General features: G+C 49.5%; 1 protein-coding gene across 1 annotated transcript in view; it reads left to right on the top strand.

Moving 5' to 3' along the window:
* The window catches only part of LOC117869997 (zinc finger protein 883-like), a 929,932-nt gene that overhangs the window by 825,153 nt on the left and 86,085 nt on the right, over positions 1-18,694 (top strand). The window lies entirely within an intron of this gene.

Here is an 18,694-nt window from a genome sequence, read left to right as displayed (position 1 = left end):
CTCCCCCCCTCCCAGCTCTTCCCGCCGCCTAACAGCTGTTTGGTGGTGCTTAATGCTTTCCAGGAGGGATGGGGGAGGAGCGGGGATGTGGCCGTGTTCAGGGGAGGAGGCGGAGAAGAGGCAGGGCAGGGGCGGGGAATTGGGTGGAATGGGGGCGGAGTGAGGGTGGGAAGAGGCGTGGGGTGGGCAAGGGGAAGTCGGCACCGTAGGGGTGAGTGGCCCGCGGGGAGGCGAGAGGTGGGTGGGGGACTGAGGTGGGACGCAGCAAGCTAGCGGCAGGCCGGGGGATGAGGAAGGGTGTGGTGGGGAGGGGGGCAAGTGGAGAGGGGGCAGGGCCTGGGGCAGAGTGGGGGCAGAGCCTGGGAGGAGCGGGGGTGGACTGTGGGTGGGGCCAATGTGTCCCGATATTTTGGTGTAGTGATCTGGTCACCCTAACCTGAGGGAACACTCCAAGCTATCGGCTACGCTAACACAGAAAGAAAACGTAGTGGTTTTGAATTTCCACTCTGAAACTGATCAACAGCACATCCTTAGATGCTTCATTGAGAACTGTTTAGACTTCTGCTCATTAAAGCCTCGTGAAGGGCTGTGTCTGTGTGGGGGGTGAAAGAGAAGGAATTACCACACACGAGTTCAATCTCAGGAGGAAGCTTTGCTTGGCTTTGAGGTTGCAGTTTAAACACGAACAATCATGGGGTTTCAGCATTGAAATCGTTAACAAGCTCAGTGTGGATTACACGGCCTGGGTGAAGTTCTCTGAGGTTTACAACTAAATGGACAGCCACCTCCTTGGATTCCCGTTTTAGGATTTAGAGGGGTTGATAATCTGTTGTATTAATCTGATCATTTGGCTAAATTGACAACGATTGCAATGCATTAGCATTGTTAACGCATTGATTTACTGGTTTTGATCTTAACGTAAGTGTGTTCACCCAATGGTTCATTTAGTCATGTATACAGCAGTTTAGTCTTAGTGATGTGGGTTCTTGATTTTGTTTTTTTCAGTTGAATAAAATGTATTAAGGGGAATCTGGAGTCATTTCTTTCAATAAGCAACGTGGGCCGGAACTGCCGAAAATCAGGGTGGAGACCTTGAATTGCCATCTAAATTAACCCTTAGGTGCTCCCTGTAGCTGCTCCCCTGTGAGAACCTCAGCTCCAGCTGCAACTGGAGGAGCTCTCGGCATCACAAGGGAAAATGAGCGCCCCCCCCCCAGGTTTTTGGGAATTGGGTGGGGTAGTGTGGATGAGTGAGGAGGGGTCAATGAGGTGGGAAGAGTTTCTGAATAGTGGCAGGTGATGGTGGCTTGCTCTGCAGTGTCCATCATGGCTAGGCCCAGCCTATACCCCACTCTGGCTGCCTATACCTAATCAGGCCCAGCTGATGTTGGGGGTCTTATTTGAAGGGTTGTTAATGGAGGAGAAGAGCCTGTACGGTTCAGCGAATGTGGTGCTGGCAAAGTAAATGCATGTGTGTTAACAGGTCATATCGGGGCATTGCGGGGGGGAAAAAGGCACAGTTAAGGTTGTGTGGCCAACCTTAACTATGCATTTCCTGGATTTCAAAAGTTTGGATTTTGCTGAAGTTGAGGTTCTGGAAGGAACAACATCTCACCAGGCAAACTCAGGTAGGCATTGACCAAGTTTTTTTGACCTTTAATTAATAGAAGCAGGGGAGGTCCTGCGTGTCAACTGGATATTAACCAGCTATTAAGGCCTACTGCAGGGCTAGATAGTTGGGAAGAAAACAGTGAAAATGCCCATCAGCAAAGGCTTCCTTAAAACAAATACATCCATGACGGGGTGGACGCCCCTGCTGGGACACCACCTGATCTACTGGGATTTCACTGAGCCACTCTTGCTGCACCGGCCTGGGTTCCCACCCCCTGTTCTGCTGAAGTAAGCACTCTGGCCTCTAGAAGCACTCACACACAGGTAGGCCGCACCCAGCTGCACACAGACTCAAGTCACCTCTGTGTGAGAGGATTCCCCCAGCACTCACGTGCACATCCCTTTTGGGAGATAAACCCAAAATAAAACTGTCTTGCGCTGTATAGAAAAATCTGCACAGCGCACGCTCATCAAAATCCGCCCTCTTGCTCAATGTGAAGAGAGATGTGCACAACTTCTTCCTCCCCTCCCCAGTTAGAAATGACATAAACTGGGTTTAATAATAAACAAAATAAATGTATTAACTACAAAAGGTGGATTTGAAGTGGTTGAAGCAGGGGTGAAAGTAACTTAAAGGACTTACCGGAGTCCTGAGCGGGGGCGTGGCTTCAACCAGAAGAGGCGGGGTCTTTCAAGATGTAAAGGCCCTGGGGCTCTGGCTGTGGCTGGGAGCCCCAGGGCCTTTAAATCACCCCGGAGCTACCAGCTGCAGAGGTGACTCTGCTCTGGCCGCCGCGGGCTGCATAGAATCATAGAATGTCAGGGTTGGAAGAGACCTCAGGAGGTATCTAGTCCAACCCCACTGCTCAAAGCAGGACCAACCCCAACTAAATCATCTCAGCCAGGGCTTTGTCAAGCCGGGCCTTAAAAACCTCCAAGGAAGGAAACTCCACCACCTCCCTAGGTAACACATTCCAGTGCTTCACCACCCTCCTAGTGAAATAGTGTTTCCTAATATCCAACCTAGACTTTCCCCACTGCAACTTGAGACCATTGCTTCTTGTTCTGTCAGCTCCCCTTTTTGCTGCCTCATCAGCTCGGTTATTCCACTTTGCTTTCTCAGTTCCCTTTGTATGAGCTTCTCACTTTTCCCAGATGTATTACTGTGTCACAAGTCTCTGCTAACATCCACGTGTATACCAGCTTTTCAGCATGCACTACGGGCTTTCCATCCGCACACTTAATACCTCACTCCTTCCACTTGGGAACCAGTTCACTAGGGATCGGAGGACCCAATCTGAATCTGTAAAAGTGGCTGCCTTCTGGATGTTGTGGGTATTCTCAAAGGCTACTGCTGTAGCAACAATCTTAGCTGCCTGGGTGGAGCCAGCAAGCACTGCCCTTTTAGATTCATAGATTCTAGGACTGGGAGGGACCTCAAGAGGTCATCAAGTCTAGTCCCCTGTCCTCAAAGCAGGACCAAATACTGTCTAGACCATCCCTGATAGACATTTATCTAACCTGCTCTTAAATATCTCCAGAGATGGAGATTCCACCATCTCCCTAGGCAATTTATTCCAGTGTTTAACCACCCTGACAGTTAGGAACTTTTTCCTAATGTCCAACCTAAACCTCCCTTGCTGCAGTTTAAGCCCATTGCTTCTTGTTCTATCCTTAGAGGCTAAGATGAACAAGTTTTCTCCCTCCTCCTCATGACACCCTTTTAGATACCTGAAAACTGCTATCATGTCCCCTCTCAGTCTTCTCTTTTCCAAACTAAACAAACCCAATTCTTTCAGCCTTCCTTCATAGGTCATGTTCTCTAGACCTTTAATCATTCTTGTTGATCTTCTCTGGACTCTCTCCAATTTCTCCACATCTTTCTTAAAATGGACGTCATTGGTGGGTACTTTCATGGTGGCATGCCCGGTGTACGGCTTTTCCAGCCTTAGGCTTCTTTTAACTGGACCATGGCTTCCTACTGCAGAACTCCACCCCATTCTTTAACAAGTCATGCGATGGGGCTGCCTTCTCTGAAAAACCCTCAATAACATCTCGGGAGAAATTCTCCATTCCCAGAAAGAATCTAAGAACAGCTACATCTGTGGGAGCCGGGTGTTTAAGAATCAGCTCGGCTCTCTGTTGGTCAGGGAAATGCCCCTCCTGTCCCAGAGTCACTAATTTACTTGTTGGGAGCACAATTGGGATTTCCTTGAGATGAAACCCAGTTTCCTGAATTGTTGGGAACATCCTGTCCAATAGCTCCCGATTCTCTTCCCTGGTCTGAGTGAAAACCAGGATATCCTCCACAGAAGAAATCAGAAAACTGTCTCTTTCATCCACCAGATGGGCATAAGAAATTGGGGCATTGTTCCAGCCTACGGGGACCCTGGCAGAACACAACTGCTTCCTTTGAAAGGTGAAAGTTAATTGGCAGTAGCTGTCCTGGTGTAAAGGGCTAGCAGAGAAAAATCACTGGCCAAATCCAAAACTGAAAATCACTTGGCCCCTACTACAATGAAGGCCATCACTTGAGTAATATCCTAATATCCAACCTAAACCTCCCCTCTGCAACTTGAGTAATGGTCTCAAGTTGCAGTGGGGGAGGTCTAGGTTGGATATTAGGAAACACTATTTCACTAGGCGGGTGGTGAAGCACTGGAATGGATTCCCCATGGAGGTGGTGGAATCTCCTTCCTTAGAGGTTTTTAAGGTCAGGCTTGACAAAGCCCTGGCTGGGATGATTTAGTTGGGGTTGGTCCTGCTTTGAGCAGGGGGTTGGATTAGATACCTCCTGAGGTCCCTTCCAACCCTGATAGTCTGAGAGTCTACGATCACCTCCCATGAGTGGCGAGTTCTCTGGGCCCGTGGTGCCCAGGTGTAACGATGCGGTTCTGGCGGGATCCAACTGAGAGTGCCAATTCAGGACTAATTGCTTAAACAGGGCAGTTACAGCCCAAGGCTGGGGTTTTCCACCTCTAAGGTAAACCAAACCAGCCATAAAAGTAAGAGGACTTTGGTCTCACCCCACTGGCTAACCACAAGTCTCACAAGCAATTTCCTTAGACACTCCAGTTTCCCAGTATCACCACCAGCGCCACTCTTTATGGGGACAAATGGTTATGAAAACCAATACCCCAATAAAAGAAAAAAGGTTCTCCTGATCCCAAAGGACCAAGCCCCAGACCCAGGTCAATATACAAATCAGCTCTTACCCACAAATCACGCTGTTGCCAATCCTTTAGAATCTAAAATCTAAAGGTTTATTCATAAAAGGAAAAAGATAGAGATGAGAGCTAGAACTGGTTAAATGGAATCAATTACATACAGTAATGGCAAAGTTCTTGGTTCAGGCTTGCAGCAGAGATAGAATAAACTGCAGGTTCAAATCAAGTCTCTGGAACATCCCCAGCTAGGATGGGTCCTTCAGTCCTTTGTTCAAAGCTTCATCTTGTAGCAAAGTCCCTCCAGAGGTATGAAGCAGGATTGAAGACAAAATGGAGATGAGGCATCAGCCTTTTATAGGTTTCAGAGTAGCAGCCGTGTTAGTCTGTATCCGCAAAAAGAACAGGAGTACTTGTGGCACCTTAGAGACTAACAGATTTATTAGAGCATAAGCTTTCGTGGACTACAGCCCACTTCTTCGGATGCATATAGAATGGAACATATATTGAGGAGATATCTATACACACATACAGAGAGCATAAACAGGTGGGAGTTGTCTTACCAACTCTGAGAGGCCAATTAATTAAGAGAAAAAAAACTTTTGAAGTGATAATCAAGCTAGCCCAGTACAGACAGTTTGATAAGAAGTGTGAGAGTACTTACAAGGGGAGATAGATTCAATGTTTGTAATGGCTCAGCCATTCCCAGTCCTTATTCAATCCTTTGTTGATTGTGTCTAGTTTGCATATCAATTCCAGCTCAGCAGTCTCTCGTTGGAGTCTGTTTTTGAAGTTTTTCTGTTGTAATATAGCCACCCACAGGTCTGTCACTGAATGACCAGACAGGTTAAAGTGTTCTCCCACTGGTTTTTGAGTATTATGATTCCTGATGTCAGATTTGTGTCCATTAATTCTTTTGCGTAGAGACTGTCCTGTTTGGCCAATGTACATGGCAGAGTGGCATTGCTGGCACATGATGGCATATATCACATTGGTAGATGTGCAGGTGAACGAGCCCCTGATGGTATGGCTGATGTGATTAGGTCCTGTGATGATGTCACTTGAATAGATATGTGGACAGAGTTGGCATCGGGCTTTGTTACAAGGATAGGTTCCTGGGTCAGTGGTTTTGTTCAGTGATGTGTGGTTGCTGGTGAGTATTTGCTTTAGGTTGGGGGGTTGTCTGTAAGCGAGGACAGGTCTGTCTCCCAAGATCTGTGAGAGTAAAGGATCATCTTTCAGGATAGGTTGTAGATCTCTGATGATGCGCTGGAGAGGTTTTAGTTGGGGGCTGAAGGTGACAGCTAGTGGTGTTCTGTTATTTTCTTTGTTGGGCCTGTCTTGTAGGAGGTGACTTCTGGGTACTCGTCTGGCTCTGTCAATGTGTTTTTTCACTTCAGCAGGTGGGTATTGTAGTTTTAAGAATGCTTGATAGAGATCCTGTAGGTGCTTCTCTCTATCCGAGGGATTGGAGCAAATGCGGTTATATCTTAGAGCTTGGCTGTAGACAATGGATCATGTGGTGTGTCCTGGATGGAAGCTGGAGGCATGTAGGTAAGTGTAGCAGTCAGTAGGTTTCCAGTATAGGGTGGTATTTATGTGACCATCGCTTATTAGCACAGTAGTGTCCAGGAAATGGACCGCTTGTGTGGATTGATCTAAGCTGAGGTTGATGGTGGGATGGAAATTATTGAAATCATGGTGAAATTCCTCAAGGGCTTCTTTTCCATGGGTCCAGATGATGAAGATGTCATCAATGTAGCGCAAGTAGAGTAGGGGCGTTAGGGGATGAGAGCTAAGGAAGCGTTGTTCTAAGCCAGCCATAAAAATGTTGGCATATTGTGGGGCCATGTGGGTACCCATAGCAGTGCCGCTGACTTGAAGGTATATATTGTCCCCAAATGTGAAATAGTTGTGGGTGAGGACAAAATCACAAAGTTCAGCCACCAGGTTAGCTGTGACATTATCGGGGATACTGTTCCTGATAGCTTGTAGTCCATCTTTGTGTGGAATATTGGTGTAGAGAGCTTCTACGTCCATAGTGGCCAGGATGGTGTTTTCTGGAAGATCACCGATGGATTGTAGTTTCCTCAGGAAGTCAGTGGTGTCTCGAAGATAGCTGGGAGTGCTGGTAGCATAGGGTCTGAGGAGAGAGTCTACATAACCTGACAAGCCTGATGTTAGGGTGCCAATGCCTGAGATGATGGGGCGTCCAGGATATCCAGGTTTATGGATCTTGGGTAGCAAATAGAATACCCCTGGTCGGGGTTCTAGGCATATGTCTGTACAGATTTGTTCCTGTGCTTTGTCAGGGAGTTTTTTTAGCAGATGGTGTAGTTTCTTTAGGTAATCCTCAGTGGGATCAGAGGATAATGGCCTGTAGAATGTGGTGTTAGAGAGCTGTCTAGCAGCTTCTTGGTCATATTCCAATTTATTCAGGATGACGACAGCACCTCCTTTGTCAGCCTTTTTGATTATGATGTCAGGGTTGTTTCTGAGGCTGTAGATGGCGTTGTGTTCAGCATGGCTGAGGTTATGTGGCAAGTGATGTTGCTTTTCCACAATTTCAGCCTTTGCACGTTGACGGAAGCAATCTATGTAGAAATCCAGTCTGTTGTTTCGACGGTCCGGAGGAGTCCACGCAGAATCCTTTTTTTTTGTAGTGCTGGTAGGGGGGATTCTGTGGGTTAGTATGCTGTTCAGAGGTATGTTGGAAATATTCTTTGAGTCGGAGACGTCGAAAGTAGGATTCTAGGTCACCGCAGAACTGTATCATATTCATGGGTCTGGAGGGACAAAAGGAGAGGCCCCGAGATAGGACAGACTCTTTTGCTGGGCTAAGAGTATAGCTGGAAAGATTAACAATATTGCTGGGTGGGTTAAGGGAACTACTGTTGTGGCTGCTTGTGGCATGTAGCAGTTTAGATAGTTTAGTGTCCTTTTTCCTTTGTAGAGAGGCAAAGTTTGTCTTGTAAATGGCTTGTCTAGTTTTTGTAAAGTCTATCCATGAAGAAGTTTGTGTGGAAGGTTGGTTTCTTATGAGAGTATCCAGTTCTGAGAGCTCATTCTTAATCTTTCCCTGTTTGCTGTATAGGATGCTGATCAGGTGGTTTTGCAGTTTCTTTGAGTGTGTGTGACACAGTCTCTCATCTTTTCCAGGTGTAAGAACACCTCTTTGTTCTCACTATGGAAAATTACAGCAAAATGGAGTCTGGAGTCACATGGACCAGTTCCTGCATACTTTGCTGAGTCTGAAGGCATATTTGCCTTCTCTCAATGGGTCCATTGTATAGCTGATGGTCCTTAATGGGCCATCAAGCAAGCTAGGCAGAGCTAACGCCAACTTCTCTAGGGCATCACCCAGCAGCATAGCATAAGTTTGAAATACAGACAGTATAGAGCCAATATTCATAACTTCAACTACAAAATTGATACACGCATATAGACAGCATAATCATAACCAGTAAATCATAACCTTGTCTTAGACACCTCATTTGACCCCCTTTATGCAAGATTTGGTGCCACTACAGGACCTTGGTTGCAACCATGTTCTATATGGTCCCAGATTATATCAATAACGTCACACCAGGCACCAGGAATATTCCTGGCCCAGCTCCAGCAAAGTTCCCCCCCCCCCGCACACACATCCCCCAGCCCTGCCTGCCACCCCCCAGGCAATTTAAAACAGTTGCACGCTGCCCCCACCCCAAACACACCTGTGGCCAATGGGAAGCTGCGGGGGTGGTTCCTGGGGACCCCTCCCAGCCTGCCCCACCTAGGAGCCACTGCTGGAGGGGGTGCCCCAGGTAAGCACCGAACCCCCACATCCACTTCCAGAGCCTGCACTCACCCACCCCTCCCCATGCACACCCTCCAGTCCCCAAATTTCCCCCTGCACCCCCTCTCATCCCCAAACTCCCTCCCAGAGCCTGCACCCTGCACACCCTCCTGCACCCCCACCCCCCAAAACTCCCTCTTGCACCCCCTCCCTCCACACCCACTTTTGCCCCCCAAACTCCCTCCCAGAGCCTGCACCCCTCACCTCCTCCTGCACCCCCACCCCATGCCCCAGCCCAGAGCCTGCACCCAGCACCCAAACTCCATCCCAGAGCCCGACCCCTCCCCACTCCAGTTCTTAAGGGTCGCTATCTGGTAACTTGCTGAAATCTTCACCGGTTCCCAGGATGTGCCAAGAGGCTTTCCCATAGGACCCCATTAGCAAAATCAGCTACCACTCATAATTCTCTCAAGACATCCATTTGCAGCAGCAAATGGAATCAATTCTGCCTGCCCCTGTGAGACCAACCTGGAGTTAAGGGCACCACCGGAGCTTCTCCATCCTTAGAGGTTTTTAAGGCCCGGCTTGACAAAGCCCTGGCTGGGATGATTTAGTTGGGAATTGGTCCTGCTTTGAACAGGGGGTTGGACTAGATACCTCCTGAGGTCCTGTCCAACCCTGATCTTCTATGAGTCTATGATTCTCCTCTCACTCCTGCTAGGGTGGGCAGAGATAGCATGGGCCTTCCTAGAAGAGTTCCCTGGAAGGAATAAATGTCTCTGTGCCTGGGTGCCTGGGATGGACCGCACCGAGAATGACACACGCAGGGTAGATGACAGGAATCAGGGCGGACAATCCCCCATCACGGGTGGTTTAGTCTATAACTAGATTCAGCAATAGAAGAGCTGTTTCTGTACCACGCTGGTTGACCAGAGGCCAAACTCAGTCCCCTTTAGGCATTCCAGCCCTTGGCTCCCGTCGACACAAACAGCTGTAATAGTGTGAGAGGCGATTGAAAACCCATTTCACCGTATGCGAGGTTAGGGTGACCAGATGTCCCGATAAAATCGGGACTGTCCCGATATTTAACACTTTGTCCCGCATCCTGATCGATGTATGATCGGGACACCATTTGTCCCGATATTCAGGTAAGGAGGCGCCGTCCCTGTGGGCGCTCTGGGGCTGGAGTCCTCACAGGGAAAAATTAGCGGGTGCTCCGCACCCACCAGCAACCCAGCTCCCCCGCCTCACCTCCTTCTTCTCCCCCTCCCAGCACTTCCTGCCGCCTAACAGCTGTTTGGCGGCGCTTTGGACTTTCTGGGAGGGAGGGGAGGAGCAGGGATGCAGCAGGGCAGGGGCGGGGACCTGCGGGAAGGGGGTATAATGGGGGTCAAGGGCGGGAAGAGGCGGCGGGGCAGGCGAGTACCCACCAGGTAGAGGGGAAGTTGGTGCCATAGGGACAAGTGGCGAGCGAGCAGCGGGCGGGGAAGTGAAGAGGCGAGTGTGGATGGGGAACTGAGGAAGGGCGCGGTGGAGGGGGGCTGAGCAGGGAGGGGGCGGGGCCTGGGGCAGAGTGGAGGCGGAGCCTGGGAGGAGTGGGGGTGGACTGTGGGAGGGGCTGATGGCATCCCAATGTGTCCCAATATTTTACTGTTGTGATCTGGTCACCCTATGTGAGGTTCTTACTAATCCCAAAGGATCAGACACTTACCTTCAGGTCAGGGGGAAGGGATAGCTCAGTGGTTTGAGCATTGGCCTGCTTAAACCCAGGGTTGTAAATTCAATCTTTGAGGGGGCCATTTAGGGAAGTGGGGTAAAAATCTGTCTGGGGATTGGTCCTGCTTTGAGCAGGGGGTTGGACTAGATGACCTCCTGAGGTCCCTTCCAACCCTATGATTCTAATATGTATCTCAGACCTTACCCGAATATCACAGTTAGCCAATCCTTGGTAAACAAACTAAAGATGTATTCATAAGAGAAGAGAGTTATAAATGGTTAATAGATCACATATATACAAATGATTGCAAAGTCTTTAGAGCAGCGATGGAATAGATTGCTGGCTTGTAAAAGTCTCTCTGGCAACTTCCAAAAGATTGGAAGGTTCTCAGTCCATCATTCAAGCTACTCCTTTTAGCCATCAATCTACAATCCAGAGACGTAGAGCAGGAACAAAGAAAACTGGAGATGTCGCAGGGGTCTTTTATATCCTTTGCCATGTGCACGGAAAGTTACTGTCCCAAACAAAGCCCACAGCCCCTGTGTATGGAAAGTTACTGGCCCAAGATGGAGTCCAGGGTCACATGAGCACAGCCCTGGCTGGATTAACCTTTTGTCGGTTCGGCCCCAAACATATTGGTGGGCCCCTATGGGGATAACGGAGCCTGGGGTGGGGAGGTCGGTACCTGGAGCGAGGGGCCTGTTTGCAAACCAGCAGCTGCCCGATGCAAAGGGGCCTGCCCAGCCCTGTACGGCCAGTGCCCCTTCCCCGCGGGGGCACGCCCGTGCTGTGCCAACAACCCCTGGCTCCCTATGCCCGCTGCCCCCTTCCCGCCCAGAGCCCCCTACCACAAATGCACAGAGCCCTCCAGACCATGAGCCCTGCCCAGAGCCCACCTGCCCACAGGCCCCCTCACCCCACAACTGCCCAGATGGAACTCCCACTCCCTAGCGCCCCACCGTACAATGTCCTGCCCCACAGCCCCAACACCACAACTACACAGGGCCCCCACATAGACCCCCCCATTGCCCACACCCCAACACACACAGACCTCTCCCCCCATCCAGCACCCCTCCACTGCCTAGCACCCCAAAACACACAAACCTCCCCCACTGCCAAGCACTCCCTGCTCCCTCACCCCCCCCCCCAGACCCACCCCCTCCTCGGCTCTGCCCCCGGCTGCACTCATCGGCCCTGCTGGGAGGTGACTAGGTCTGCCAGGCTGNCTAGCACCCCAAAACACACAAACCCCCCCCACTGCCAAGCCCTCCCTGCTCCCTCACCCCCCCCCCCAAGACCCACCCCCTCCTCGGCTCTGCCCCCGGCTGCACTCATCGGCCCTGCTGGGAGGTGACTAGGTCTGCCAGGCTGAGCTGGTGAGGGCCGGTCCTGAGGTGGGGAATGGCTCTGGTCTGCTCCCTCAGGAGCCACTTTTTTTTTTAACAGGGAACCACTAGCCGAAAAACCTGTCTCTGGCTGGCCGAGCTGTTACCCTAAGAACAGATTCAAGGATCTTGGAGAAGCCCTTCTATGGCTTACACCCGCGTTCCCAAATGCTAACCCATTCATCTGGTCCCACAAGGTGAAAGGAGGGGGCCACCCTAGTGAAATTGTCAGGGTTTACCAGCGCTCTCCCTATGCCCTTCAGGGATCCTTTTAGAACAAACTCGATCTGGTCTCCCTTTGCGAGGCCATGGAGACAGCCTGCCACTCCAAGGATTGACAGCCTGGCAGTACTTTTCCCAAACAAAATGCTTTAATTCAGTGTAACCAATCTTTCCTAATACAATGAATCTAAACCTAAGTTAAAATATAACAGGTATACAAGCTAAAGAGCCCCAAACCGGAATGTCATACAGTCGGGATGGCTTAAGGGATTATATTTGGCCGATGGTGATCAGTCACATAAAGGATACTGACCTCAGGCTTAATAAACTCTAAACTTTATACATAGCTTTAAACATACACACACAGACGTCCGACTTTATTATCCCAAGGATACACATTTATTAACCCGACTTTCAGATTTTCTTCCTTTCTGTTCTTCACACTTTTAGGGTTCTCTAATCTTCCCCTTCTTCTGCTGCTCCTGACCTGGCTGACTTTCATACGTGCCAGCTCTCGGCATTTTATACAGGGCCCTACCAAATTCGCGGCCATGAAAACTGCATCACGGAATGAGAAATCTGGTCTTTTGTTTGCTTTTACCCTTCGCTATACAGAGTTCACGGGGGAGGCCAGCGTTTCTCAAATTGGGGGTCTTGCCCAAAAGGGAGTTGCGGGGAGGTCACAAAGTTATTTTAGGGGGATTGTGGCATTGCTACCCTGACTTCTGCATTGCTGCCTGCAGAGCTGGGCGGCCGGTGAGTGGTGGCTGCAGCATCTTTGTCCTCCAGACGTGCTTCCAGGTATTGAGTTGTGGAGCGGGCATGAGGCCGAGACAACATGTCACTTCCCCATTTTATACTTTCTTCCAGCTTGCTGGAAAGATCTATGCTTTTGACATGGAGGTCTGCCCCACTCCCGGTCAAGCAGCTTCCTTTGTCTTCGTGCTTCCTGAGAAGTCTTTTGAGCTGGCCCATGGAAGAGTGGGAGGATCCACCCTAACCCTAACCCTGGAGGAGCCTCTGCACCTTGACATCTTTAAACCACAAGATGAGGACTTCAGTGGCTCAGACATAGGTTAGGGGTTTGTTACAGGAGTGGTGGGTGAGATTCTGTGGCCTGCATTGTGCAGGGGGTCGGACTAGACAATCATAATGGTCCCTTCTGACCTTAAAGTCTATGAGTGGGTTCCCTTTAATGGGCGATCAGCATGTCTGGCTACGCCAGTGTGGAACCTGACAGGTTGGTTGTGAGTGCTCAGAACATATTTCAGTAACGCGCAGCGAGCAAAACTGCCTGACTTCCCACACAAGCCAACAGGCGATTAATGTTCAACAGATCACGACTTCTAAAACGATACCTCGCCAGGCACACTTGGTGCAACGCATGGCATAATTATATGACAGTAGGGGGGGTTCCAGGGTGCCACTCTGTGGCAGTTTGATTTCTCTTGTGAGTTTTACGCAGAAAAGCGTTTCCTTGGCATGGCTCCATGAACAGTAAAACCTGTTGTGACGGAGCAGGGAGTGCAGAGGATTGACCTGGTAATATTGCGTGGGAGTTTTACTGGGACTGTCTGCATGGGTGCTGGATGGTGGTGGGATATCAGGGGGGTGACTTCACTTGCGGGATGATACGTGAGCCTGTAACCTGAGCCCAGGAGGGGGGTTTGGGGCCAGGTGACGCCTTCTGCCCAGGAAACTGGACAAAGGCTGGAGGAGGAGGAGCCGAGGGTGTGTGGCTGGGTGAGACAGCTGGAGGGGGCCTCAGTTTGGCTGGGGAAACAGAGGGAGGTCCAGACGGGGGTCTCAGCTCCCTATCCCTGAAGATGGACCTGACTGAGGGGTCCTGTTTCCTGTACCTACCTACAAGCATAGGTGCCAACTTCTGCTCTCGCCCGTGGGTGCTCAAACACCCGCTGCCCTGCCCCGACTCCACCCCTTCCATGAGGCCCCACCCCTGCCCCAAAGTCTCTGCTCCACCTCCGCCCCCACCCTGCCCCTATTCTGACTCCTTCCCCAAATCCTCGCCCCAGCCCCGTCTCTTCCCCACCGCCTCCCCTGAGCGCACCCCATTCCCACTCCTCCACCCCTCCCGGAGGCCAAATAGCTGTTTGGCCAGGCAGGAAGCGCTTGGAGGTAGGCGGAGGAGCGAGGACACTGTGCGCTTGGGGGCAGGAGGAGGAGGGGCAGGGGGAGGGGAGCTTGGCTGCCGGTGGGTGCAGAGCACCCACTCATTTTTCCCCATGAGTCGGCAGCTATGCCTACAAGCTCTGTTTTGGACTGGGCTCCTGTCGTCTAATAAACCTTCTGCGTTACTGGCTGGCTGAGAGTCACAATCGCAGGAAGTGTGTGTGGGGGGGTGTAGGGCCCTGACTCCCCCACACTTGGTGACACCTGTCTCTTGTCCAAGCCGGGGCACTCAATTCCATTGAAACTTACTCTCCTTTAAAAGGGAATACTGGCCAAAGAGAAGGGATGTGGGCATCTTCCACCCTGCCGGTGAAACGTTCTCTCTCCTGTTTATGCTGCTGTCCTTTCATGGAAGGCCTGGAGTGGAACCAAAGGCTGAGTTTATCCAGGCTGAGGAAAGAAAGGAGCAACCCCCCTCCCCGCCCGCCACCTATAATCTCAGTGCTCCGGTGATGACCTGTGATTGGAATCACCGCTGGCCTGCAGCTTGCACTTGGAAACAGACTGTCTGAATTGTCAAGGTCTGAAACCAACCACAATCTCCAGCAACGCTATGAGCCACAGTCTGCTTCCATCATGCTCAAGCCGGAAGAGAAATTGACAACAATTCTTGCCATTTAGCAGTGACACAGTGGAAGGGGGTGGGGGAATTGTGTCGGCAGAGACCGGGGTGTGGCCGGGTTCAGGCCATGGCAGCAGGCAGTGTGGAACCACGTTGGATTCTGGAAGCGGGAGTGAGGCAGGGACTGGTTGCTGCTAACTGGCAGATGGAACACGGTTTTACAAGGATCTCCTGGGTCAGAAATCTGCATCATAGTTCAGGGCCCCATTTCAGATTTTTTTGGGGGGGCAACTTTAACTGTGATTGCAGGGGCTACTTAGGCACCTGAAAACTCTAGGTTTTGTTTTTTGTTTTTTTGGAGCTAACTTAGAAATTAGCTGACAGGAGAACTGTGTCTAATTCCTATATAAAGAAAGAAAATTCAATAAATATTAGACCGACTCACCTCTAACACTAATGTGTTCTGACATCTTGTGCCATGTCATAGAATATGAGGGTTGGAAGGTCATCTAGTCCAACCCCCTGCTCAAAGCAGGACCAATCCCCAGACAGATTTTTACCCCAGATTCCTAAGTGGCCCTCTCAAGGATTGAGCTCACAACCCTGGGTTTAGCAGGCCAATGCTCACACCACTGAGCCATCCCTCCCCTGTCTTTAAGGGACACTGGGTAGGTTTAAAATTGTAATGTCTATTCTTACTTTGTTACTAACCCTTGAATGCGACAATTGCAGAAAAAAGCCAGATGACTTTCTATCACTTTTTTTTGCCATTCCCAAAGCTTGGAACAGATCATTTAACTTCTGGAAACACCATACCAGGGCAGGGCCCGGTGAGTTCATACAGCACCTGCTGGAGCTCTATAGGTGTTACCCAACTACAAATCAAAGACTAGAAACTGACCTTCATCAGGAGTGAAACTGACACTTTCAAGTCATTTTCACAATATTGCCAACTCCAAACGTTCAAAGATGATCAATCAGGCTCACCGTAAATCATTAGATTAGCTTTAAAATCATGAAAGAGCAGTTTCCCCTGGGGCTCCTTCTGCTCTGATGGTTCCTACAATCTCAGTAATTTTATCATCTGACATACAAGCTGTCATCCTGGCAGGGAAAGAAAAGAACAGAAAGTGGAGAGAAAAGGAAAAAGAGAATCCCCATCCCCGCCCCAAGCTGTCCTACTTCCACCACACTCCTTTACTCTCATCCCATCCCACTGGGCTCTCTCTATGCTGCAGCCATGGACATGACACCAGAGTTTGCTGTGGTTCCGAGCATCAGCATTGAAAGCGAGGAGTCTGTCTCTCTGGTGCACATTATGATCCCACTTCTGGCACCAAGCAGGATGGACTATAACGAATAAGCACCCTGATCCCAATGCAAAGGGGTGAGGAGCAGAGAGGAGACAGCCAGGAACTACTGAGGGTGGAAGGGAGTTAGGAGCATGGGGGTGGGAGGGTGGGGGAACAATGGGAATTATTGGTGTTCCATAGGGACTGAGCTGGGATTGGATAGTGCACTCTCTACATTCCCCTGCTGGGAGCAAATAGTTGTGAAAAGTGGAAAAGTGAGAGTCTCATCCCCCTCTTCTGACCAGTCTACATACAGGATAACAACCTACTACTGCTGCTTCTCCATCAGTTGAGCAGACAGAAGTCTGTGTGGTGGATGTAAAGACCACGCTTTGCTGATCACACACATCCATTTGACTTTTGAAACTTTTGAAAACCAGGAAATGCACAGTTGCCCACCCAACCTTAAATCTGCCTTTTTTCAGCAATGACCCAATATGCCCTGTTAACACACATGCATTCACTTTGCCAGCACATTTGCTGAACTGTACAGGCTCTTCAACCCCATTAACAACCCTTCAGATAAGACCCCCAACATCAGCTGGGCCTGACTAGGCACAGCCAGCCAGTTGGGGCCACAGGCTGGGCCTAGCCGTGACGGACACTGCAGAGCAAGGCACCATCACCTGCCACTATTCAGAGACTCTCGCCACCTCAGCGACCCCATGTCACTCCCACATTGCCCCACCCAATTCCCCAAAACCTGGGGGGGGCGTCCTCATTGTCCCTTGTGATGCCCAGAGCTCCTCCAGTTACAGCTGGAGCAGAGATGGATATGCCTTCTGGCTGCTCCCCTGTGAGAACCAAAGGGTTAATTTAGATGACTCGCTGATCTCCACCCTGATTTTCGGCAGTTCCGGCCCACGTTGCTTATTGAAAGAAATGGCTCCAGATTCCCCTTTATACATTTTTTTAAACTGAAAAAAACAACCACCCAAAATCAAGAACACACATCACTAAGACTAAACTGCTGTATACATGACTAAATTAACCACTGGGTGAACACACTTATGTTAAAGTCAAAATCGGTAAATCAATGCGGTAACAATGCTAGTGCATTGCAATCACATTATCAATGTGGTCAAATGATGAAATTAACACAACAGATCACCAACCCTCATAAATCCTAAAACAGGAACCCAAGGAGGCGGCTGTCCATTTAATTGTAAACCTCAATCCCAGAACTTCACCCAGGCCGTGCAATCCACACTGAGCTGTTCAATATTTCAGTAGCAAAACCGAATGATTGTTCGTGTTTGAACTGCAACCTCAAAGCCAATTAAAGCTTCCTCCTTCATAGACTCATAGATTCTAGGACTGGAAGGGACCTCGAGAGGTCATCGAGTTCAGTCCCCTGCCCACATGGCAGGACAAATACTGTCTAGACCATCCCTGATAGACATTTATCTAACCTGCTCTTAAATATCTCCAGAGATGGAGATTCCACAGTCTCCCTAGGCAATTTATTCCAGTGTTTAACCACCCTACCAGTTAGGAACTTTTTCCTAATGTCCAACCTAGACCTCCCTTGCTGCAGTTTAAGCCCACTGGTTCTTGTTCTATCCTTAGAGGCTAAGGTGAACAAGTTTTCTCCCTCCTCCTTATGACACCCTTTTAAATACCTGAAAACTGCTATCATGTCCCCTCTCAGTCTTCTCTTTTCCAAACTAAACAAACCCAGTTCTTTCAGCCTTCCTTCATAGGTCATGTTCTCAAGACCTTTAATCATTCTTGTTGCTCTTCTCTGGACCCTTTCCAATTTCTCCACATCTTTTTTAAAATGCGGTGCCCAGAACTGGACACAATACTCCAGCTGAGGCCTAACCAGAGCAGAGTAGAGCGGAAGAATGACTTCTCGTGTCTTGCTCACAACACACCTGTTAATACATCCCAGAATCATGTTTGCTTTTTTTGCAACAGCATCACACTGTTGACTCATATTTAGCTTGTGGTCCACTATAACCCCTAGATCCCTTTCTGCCGTACTCCTTCCTAGACAGTCTCTTCCCATTCTGTATGTGTGAAACTGATTTTTTCTTCCTAAGTGGAGCACTTTGCATTTGTCTTTGTCTTTGAACTTGTGTGTGGTTAACCTTGTCCTAAAGCTTTGTAGCATTAAGCACCATTGCCTATATTACTAGTGATATATACAATCATTTTAGGTAAAAGCACTCTTGTTTGTGCCAATCATCTGTGAAACAAACTAGCTGTGTCCCCATTAATTTATTCCTCACACAGCCTAACAAGAACCAGTTGAGTTACCAGTGCTTTGGATTCTAAAACCCGTGAGTAACAGATTTGGAAGCCAACCAGGAGTGGTGGAGAGAAGGGGATGATGGCACAAATGGTTTGTTGGTTGGTTTCCTGTGCAAAAGGGAAGAACTGCAGGGTAGGGTAGCAACCTGTAATTTCCCTGTGACATAGTCAGCAAGTCGATTTACGAATACATTCCATTACTGGAACTCAGGGCTCAGGCTGGTAGCCTGGTCAAGGAAAAAATAAGCCTGAAGTCAAATCCAAATTCCCTCCGCATCACCCGTGTAACTCAGGCCACGCAAATCATGGCAAAGGAAAAGCACGTATGTCATAGTAAGCAAAAATGTCACAGGCTGAAGCAAGAAGTGTCTAAATTAAAACAGCAAACAATAAAAAGCAAAGGGGAAAAAAAAGTTACAGCCTGACTAAAAAAAATCCCCAAATAAACCCGACGCAG

This window comes from Trachemys scripta, chromosome 25 (assembly GCF_013100865.1).
Source record: "Trachemys scripta elegans isolate TJP31775 chromosome 25, CAS_Tse_1.0, whole genome shotgun sequence".
In the NCBI taxonomy this organism is placed as follows: Eukaryota; Metazoa; Chordata; order Testudines; family Emydidae; genus Trachemys; species Trachemys scripta.
Note: the sequence above shows the minus strand (reverse complement) of the source record. Positions and strands in the feature narration are given on the sequence as shown.